The following is an 8,841-nucleotide window of genomic DNA, read 5'->3' as shown; positions in this document are numbered from 1 at the left end:
TGTGGTATTGCTTGTTAAATTAAACTAAATATTTATATTATGGCAAACACTTGTGTGAGACTGTCTCACGAATTCTTACCCATAAGATGGGTTGGGTCAAGATGAAATGTAATATTTATACTATCAAATGTAATAATAAATCAGGAATAAAATGTTTATTAATTATATGAAAAAAATTTATACTTTTTTAGAAAATTTTACATTTTGATGTGAAAGTATTACATTTTCCTTTATAAGTGTAACATTATTTATAAGAGAAAATATAATACTTTTTTATGAAAAAAGTAATGCTTTTACATTAAAATATAAAAGTATTGCATTTGTCCTCAGAAGTATTATGTTTTCCCTTATACGTAACAAATATTTTATTCATGATTTAGTATTACATTTGCTAGTATAAGTATTAAATTTGCATATTGACCTTACCCGTCTCACAGATAAGGATTCATGGAACAGTCCTACACAAGTGTGACTCTTATATTATAGAGATAGTTAATTATTGTAATTAATTCTTAGTTAAATTTAAATCAATACTATTGCTGTATTTGGACCACAATTTTATTATATTTAATTAAAATCTTAAATATTTCAATACTATTGCTATATTTGGACCACACTTTTATTATATTTAATTAAAATCTTAAATATTTAGGTAACAAGTAAATAAATAAATAATAAATTTAATTTCATGAAGCCAGATGTTAGGTAAGGAATTAATATATGCCCCGGAAGAAAATGAAAAGCCCACAGGAGAAGAAAATTGGCTTTTGAGATAGAAAAAGGGCTCAAAATTTCCAAAAAGTGAATATGAACGGAAGAAGCCAGATGGCATTGACTAGGCGTCAACCACCATTCACCACCGATACAAAGCATCTAATTTAAGTAATTTTTGATGACGAGGAATACAGAGTATATATTATGACAAAATAAAGATTAGTAGAACTAGTATTAAAAAAAAATGAGTTAATACCCAAAATCGTCCTCGACTATAATGATTTTTCTTAATTTTGTCCTAAACGATTTTGGTGACCTAATATCGTCCCAGACTTTTGTGTTTCGCTCAATTTAGTCCCAGACTTTTGTGTTTTTGCTCAATTTAGTCCCTCATTTGTTATTATGTCCATTTGGTGTTAAATAAATAGACAATTCAGTAATTTTAATATTGGTATCTCTTTACTCATAGACATGTGAACTGCGAAATCCATTTTTTTTTTTTACGAATTACTCCCAGAATTACTCCTAAAACTGCGAATATAAAATTTGATTTGCAGGTCCGGGAGTAATTCTGGGTGTAATTCGTACAAGAAAGAGGAATTTCGCACTTCACAAGTTGAAAGTAAAGAGGGATCAATATTGACATTACTTAATTGTCCCTTAATTTAACACCAATTTGACGGAATAACAAACGGAGGACTAAATTGAGCGAAACACAAAAGTCTGGGACGATATTAGGTCACCAAAGTCGTTTAGGACGAAATTGAGAAAAACCACTATAGTCGAGGACGATTTTGGGTATTAACTCAAAAAAATATTATAGAACCGAAAAATTTTAAAAAGTAACATTTTCGAAACACAAAAATATGTAGCTTAAAAAAAGTAATTAGTATGGCTTAACAAGTATCTATATTAACTCTCAATCGGAGTGATATAATCTTCTTGATTTGAGCCAGTAAGTTATGAGCTACCTAGAATGGTTCATATTATTGTGTTCCTTTATCGATTGAAGTCACAAGGCGGATTTATCCAATGCAACATCAGATAGTGGTTGCAGATATATATGACTGCGGTTCAGTTCCAATTCTGAATTGTCGGTTCACTGTTTCGGGAAATAATAAACCGGAACTAACAATCCGATTTTATTTTTTTAAAATAAGATAAATTCTATTTTCTATTTTTTAAATAGTCCAAAACCAAAAACGACGGATTTCGAACATGAACTAGCGATTCTAGTTATGAACTGTAACCGAAATCATCTCGAACCATGATCATTCCTAGTTGCAGATTTTCCCTAGTCACTCAAAAAAAAAAGGTAATAAAGATATTCAAGTATATATGCCTCAAAAGGAGTGACACTCTAAAAAGAGTAGTGAAGTAAGTGGAACATAATTTTTCATATTTGATTGTATATTCAACTCTTGATAACATTCTTTTGATCGAGCCAAGGTCTTCCTAGTCCCGAATAATAACAGTGCGTTGCTCACATGAGCAGCTCAGTTGGTCACATTGACGAAATTTGAGAATAATGATCCGTGATCAAGTCTCACCAACGACAATGTGAGAGCAACCTCTCAAAGTAAAGAGCTCCTTGTGCACAGTAAGCAAAGATATAGCCCCTGTGTTCAACTGAGTTACTATAATTTACACTCTTCAATATATTCTGTCAGGTTAAGTCGTGAGGAGCCTTGAAGTTGGAGATTTAGGCCCTGTTTGGTAAAAAATTGGCCTATAGGCCAATTTTAGCTTATTTGATCACTATTAATTGTTTGATTTAGTTAAAATATCAATATAAATGTTTGGTTAATTAGCTTTTTGCAACTCCAAAAGACTAAAATTAAAAAAGCTACTCCTAGCAACTTTTTCAATTAACTTTTTGAGAAAAGAAATTATACCAAACAGCTATCAGCAAACAGCTAATTTACCAAACACTTTTCTACAATCAGCTAATGTTATCAACTATTTATACTCTCTAATTAACACAATCAGCTAACAGCAAACCGCTGTCAGCTAACAACCATTTTACCAAAGAGGACCTTAATCTTTTGAAAACAATATCGGTGGGTGGGTTCCTCATAAAATATCTTATAGCAAATATTATTGCAACTGCACTATAATTATTACAAAAAAGTTAGGTTTCTGTCACGAGAATCCAGTTGAAAACGTATGACACTCAATTTGGTTGTCTGACTAAGCACATAAACAAATATAAAAATGGCGAATGATGCGGAGAATTGTAGAAGCAAGTGGGAGGAGGAGAAAGCATAGCCAATTTCCAGAAGTTTTTGACAAGTCGCCAAACGTCTCGAATCCCCACAAGATTCCAAACCTCTTTCCAGCTCTTTAAGAGCTCAAAACAGCTATTCTCGTTGACGACGTCTTTCTCAAATTTTTATTTTGTTTCCTAAAATATTCATTGCCGACCCTCTCGCCGTTCATTACAAGTAAACAACGTAAGACGTTTCGCTACGTAACACAATTGTGTCCTTCCAGAAGAAGGAAAGATGGTTTGGACAATCCAATCCAAGTTGTTATTCGTTACTTCACCTTCATTTTTCACGAGCTGATTTTAGTTAGTTCACGTGTTTTGGTTTCATTATAACGTGGTGTATCAGACACTCTTGCTCATTGTTCTCCACGTGTCTTAATCACATACAATGGAGCATCCCATCAATGGTGCATGCATGGGGAGGTTTTTGCATATTTCAAAGCTTAGGTGGATGAAAGAGAGAGATGAGAGAAAGTGTTCAAGGTGCTTCTGCAACTACCTTTATTTTTGCAGGCATAGTGGATCCCACCAAAAAACAAAGCATGTTCATGTGAGGCGAGAGAAAGTGTTCAAGGTGCTTATGCAACTACCTTGGTTTTTGCCGGCATAGTGGATCCCACCAGAAAACAAAGTATGTTCCCTGGTGCATGTGAGACGAGAGAAAGTGTTCAAGGTGCTTCTGCAAGTACCTTAATTTTTGCAAGCATAGTGGGCCCTACCAGAAAACAAAGCATGTTCCCTGGTGCGTGTGAGGTGCATTAAGAGCGCCGCGTTTTCTATGCTGTTGATTTTTATTTTTTTTTCTTTCCCTTCTCTCTCCATATTCTCTCTTAGTAGGCACCTAAAAATTTGTGTTAAAAGCTACACAATTGAGGATGTTGAAAGACCTTTCTATGCCCCTCAACAAAGTATTGCTTCATCTTCATATTGAGTTAATACCCAAAATCGTCATCGACTATAGTGGTTTTTCTCAATTTCGTCCTAAACGACTTTGGTGACCTAATATCGTCCCAGACTTTTGTGTTTCGCTCAATTTAGTCCCAGACTTTTGTGTTTTTGCTCAATTTAGTCCCTCATTTGTTATTATGTCCATTTGGTGTTAAATAAATAGACAATTTAGTAATTTTAATATTGGCATCTCTTTACTCATAGACATGTGAACTGCGAAATTCTTTTTTTTTTTTTTACGAATTACTCACAGAATTACTCCTAAAACTGCGAATATAAAATTTGATTTGCAGGTTCGGGAATAATTCTGGGTGTAATTCGTACAAGAAAGAGGAATTTCGCACTTCACAAGTTGAAAGTAAAGAGAGATCAATATTGACATTACTGAATTGTCCCTATATAACACCAATTTGACGGAATAACAAATGGAGGACTAAATTGAGCGAAACACAAAAGTCTGGGACGATATTAGGTCACCAAAGTTGTTTAGGACGAAATTGAGAAAAACCACTATAGTCGAGGACGATTTTGGGTATTAACTCTCTTCATATTTCTTGAATCTCACAACTACTACACCTCAATATCACTTTCACTGCAAGCCAACTTATGACTTCCAACACAGACTCTACCCAGCACATGCATCTGAACAAAATGACAGTTGATGTTCACAATCTTTGGAAGTTAATCACTTATTGGATCATTAAAGAACCCTATATATCCACTTTCTGGTGTGCACTGAATAAACTTCACTTTGTGATCCTAACCGACAAAGAACCACAATGAAATAAACCAACCTAAATTATCCATAACTAACCGACTCAAACTAAGAAGATCAATAGACTGCTCCCAAATGAAATCGAATTGAAAGTGACAGACTTTTCGTATACAAGAAATGATTCATAATGTCAATGGCTTAGTGTTGAATGCTTATCAACAGTTCCCTATCATTCAAGAAGTGAAGGGTTGTACATTTGTTCATAAGTTTTGTACAGAATAACTACAATCATTTCCCAAACCAAAGAAACAAAAAAACAAAAAGCCATATGAATCCTAGGAAGATGTACATGTTTTCTCAGACAAGCTTTGGCTGCACTTTGTGAAAATGTCTATAAAACTGACAATAATATATACTGCTGTAGCCTTTTGGTCAGACTGGGATAATATGTGCAGAAGAAATAGATGAGAAGTTTCTTCATCTTGATAAAATTCTCAATCACAAGCCTCCTCCCAATTATCTACTACTAAACCTGAACTCTGTGCTTCGGTTTCACTATCCAACACTCGAGTAGGTGCAGATTTCTTCAAAGACCCCTTCACCGTACTAGATGTAGCAGATGAACTTGGGGAGGTTTCGGTGTCGAGAACACTCCACCTGTTGCTTGAAGCAACAAGAGGAGGAGGAGGAGGGGTTTCCTTCCCCTTCCAAACTCCGGGGGGTTCCATGTTCGAAGAACTATTGGTCCACTCTTCGGAGTAGGCTCTGGGGTAGCTCCTGGACTACGGCTTTCTTCCATGCATTATTCTTCAGAATTGGACCTCCACCGGAATCCTTGTTCACACCAATCTGAGGAGCTCCAATAGCACCATAATAAGCAGAACCGTGATCTAATCTCCTCATAGCAGCCGAGGCTCTGGCGGGATCACTGAACACGGCCAATGCGTTTTTATCGTTCAGCCAGACAAGCTCACATTCCCCGCCAAATCTCAGCACCAATGCGCTTATATCTGCGTCTCTTGGCAAGTCAAAAAGTGTAACGACAAGCCTAGGATCCATGTCTACCAAAGGGTCGAAAATTGCAGGCTGTAACATTCTACTGGCTGTGCAGCCTTTAGCGCCAAGTATACGAGCGGGTGCTTTGGACTTTGGCGTAGCATGTAGTACAACAAACCGCTTTGGCTCCCATCCCGCAGCATTGACTCTGAGCTTCCACCTTTCGGCTATCAGTCTAACAGCATCCCGCTTTTCCTTCAGCATTGGGCAAAAGACGTGAACTTTTAGGGCGTTAACTCCACCTCTGCCCTTGCCAAGGACCAAAAACTTGCATCTTTCTTCCACAGTAAACACCCATTTAGAATCACGCCTGAGAAGGTCTGAAAGCACCTCTGGAACAGCAGAATTCTCGCCAAAATGAAGTGCATCTGAATTCGAGGAATTGATACCAAAAGCATAAGCTAGAACCTTATTCTTCTCCATCTTTGCACATTCATCATCACAAATTAGCTTCCTCTGACCGAGTGGAACTTTCTTGCTATTTATCTCAACAGGTTGAAGTGGTGATGGCAACTTCTGTAATATTGATGCTTCCAAAATATTGTCAGCACTATACCCACCATTACTGCCCCCCGCATCACATGGAACACTTGCAGTTATCCGACCACAAGAACAAGAAATGGTGACAGGGAACTCGCATCTAGTGTCGGGACATGGGGCGGATGGGTGACACAGAGAAGTACATGTGTGCCTACAATCTCTCCGAGGAGCACCACATGTCTGACCACAAGAAGCTCTAGAACCAGCATTGGCCCCTACAGAAGAATCACACGGTGCAGGATGACATGTTCTAGCACATGCATGCAAGCCACACTGCCTGGTCTTGCCACAGAGCTTGTTGCATCTGATGTCCTTCGATCCACAAGGTATATTCCTAAGAACCACATGTCCACCAATGCATTCCTTTGCTATGGGAACCGCACATGGCGGGCAGTCCCCAAAGTGGCAGCTGTGAGTGGATGAATGACCACATGGCTGAGGAATTGAGCATGGGTACTGGCATGAAGGAGAAGGTGTCCCACATGGCAATGGAGGAGGTATCGAAGTCCTGCCACAAGCACAAGTCAAATCATTGAAAATTGTTTCAAGACAAGGAGGACAATGACCACTGTGGCAAAGTGACTCGCAAGAATGCTGTCCACATCTTAGTTTCTTCCCGCAAGGCATTGAGCAGAAATGTGGATCCGAATCACCAGTGAGGGAACTGTTAGGATTTGAAAGAGGGCAGCAGCGTTCACTGCATCGGTGTCTTCCACAACTCTTCTTCCGCCCGCAAGGCCTATCACAAGTAAATATATTATCCTCTGGAAATGTTCTGTAACACACCACAGTACGAGAAGTTGATCCACATCGACATTGTTGAGTTACAGGCACATGACATGGTGCACAATCACCAGAATGACACACCTTTTCACACCGGTGTACCCCACAACGAAGTGTTTTATTACAAACTTCTGAACATGTTGGAATTGGATCCAAACAACTGTTTCTGGCTTCTGCTAGGCTAGTTTTTCCACACCAGCATGTCTTGACCTTGATGGGCAATAAGGCACAATCCCCACATGGGCCTAGGTGGCATATTTCAGGACAAACATGGTTTCCACAACTAAGTTTTTTCTCACAACATGAACTGCAAGAAAAGATGCCATTTTCTACTCTGATTTCTCCCTTCACAGCCATGTCACCGCAAAGAACAACCTCAGTCTTCTTTTTGCAGAAACAAGAAGCATTAACAAGAACTTGACAATGGTCACAAGGACCAACATGGCAAATTTGTTCACACTGGTGGCGACCACAAGCAAGAAGCTTGTCACACCGTTGTCCACAGGTAAGAACAGACTTCCTATCAGAGCATCTTGTGGTAATCACATTCTTTCCACACGGACAGCTTCGTGAGGGAGCAAATGCCTTACAAGGAGGACATGGTCCAGGATGGCACTGCAGGACACAATGATGAGGGCAAAGATCTTTCTTGCTCATGCCAGAACCAGGAACTTCCTTCTCCAGTGGCTTCCCACAAGGCTCCCCACAAGAATGTGGTGTTAAATACAAATCGGACGGCGGGTCCTGCCTTTTCCCACAAAAGCAAATATAGTGGATATCCTTAGAAGAGGTGAGCTGAACATATTGACAACCAGGGCACCGCCAATTAAACCCTTGATTCTTCTCAGCTGATAAGTCAACTGATGTAGGAGCCCTGGCCCATTTCTTGATACAATTCAAGTGAAAGATTGAGTAACAGCTAGAACAAGACCAAATTGATGCAGATCTGCGAACCATATCATAACAAATCATGCACTCAACTGTTCCTTTCAAGAGCTTCTCCTGAATTTCTTGTACAAGTTGAGGCAAGTTAGGGTCCTTCAACTGTTTACTTTCATTGTTATGATCTGGCTCCTTCACCTTTTCTGCCTTGTTCCTTTCACCATTATCCTTATCCCTTCCCGTTCCCCTATCTCTCCTTTGGTTTGCATATTGAACCACATTCCTTCGAGGACCTGTATAGTTCCTACTCTGATACACTTGTGGAACCGATCTATCATCCAATTCCCTGCCAATCCCAACTGAGCTCAAATTATCAACAGCTACAGCAGGGCTCTCCACAGTGGCAGTAGGGGCAGTGGTGGAGGAGGAACCACGGGGAACCCACTCCTGTCTAGCAGTTTGACCAGGATAGTTTCTACCCCTGCGGCTATTATCTGACCGGTTACTTTGGACTGAAAAGTTCATATTCTGATCCAAAAACTCCGAACACCCTATATCACTCCCCAAAGCGAGTCTGCTTCTCGAATCCAGAACCCTAGCCTCAATCCTCTGTAAACCATACATGGATATGAAGGAATCTTCAAAAGAAATTCAAATCGGCAACCAATTTTAATTAATCGGGTTTTAGAAAAAAAAAAAAAAAAAAAAAAAAAAACATAAAACTCCCTGTCAAAGCGGCTGGCAGGGCAGGCTAAAAAGCCCATCAATAATACGGGCCTAAGGAGGACCAGACCAGCCCGGCCCAAAGGGTTAGGTGGGCCCGCGAAAACATTAAGTTTGTTATTTTTAAAAATTTGTAAAAAAAATATGTAAATGCTAAAATTATTTTAAAGAAAATTGCTAACCAATGTATAAATTATCAAGGCAACAACTC

The 8,841-nt window shown here is 38.7% G+C and overlaps 1 pseudogene; it reads right to left on the bottom strand.

Moving 5' to 3' along the window:
- Positions 1 to 4,789: 4,789 nt before the first annotated feature.
- On the bottom strand, positions 4,790 to 8,545 carry LOC109153153 (annotated as a pseudogene).
- Positions 8,546 to 8,841: the final 296 nt, after the last annotated feature.

Source organism: Ipomoea nil, unplaced genomic scaffold (genome assembly GCF_001879475.1).
Source record: "Ipomoea nil cultivar Tokyo-kokei standard unplaced genomic scaffold, Asagao_1.1 scaffold2480, whole genome shotgun sequence".
NCBI lineage: Eukaryota > Viridiplantae > Streptophyta > Magnoliopsida > Solanales > Convolvulaceae > Ipomoea > Ipomoea nil.
This window is presented reverse-complemented; position numbering and strand designations above follow the sequence as displayed.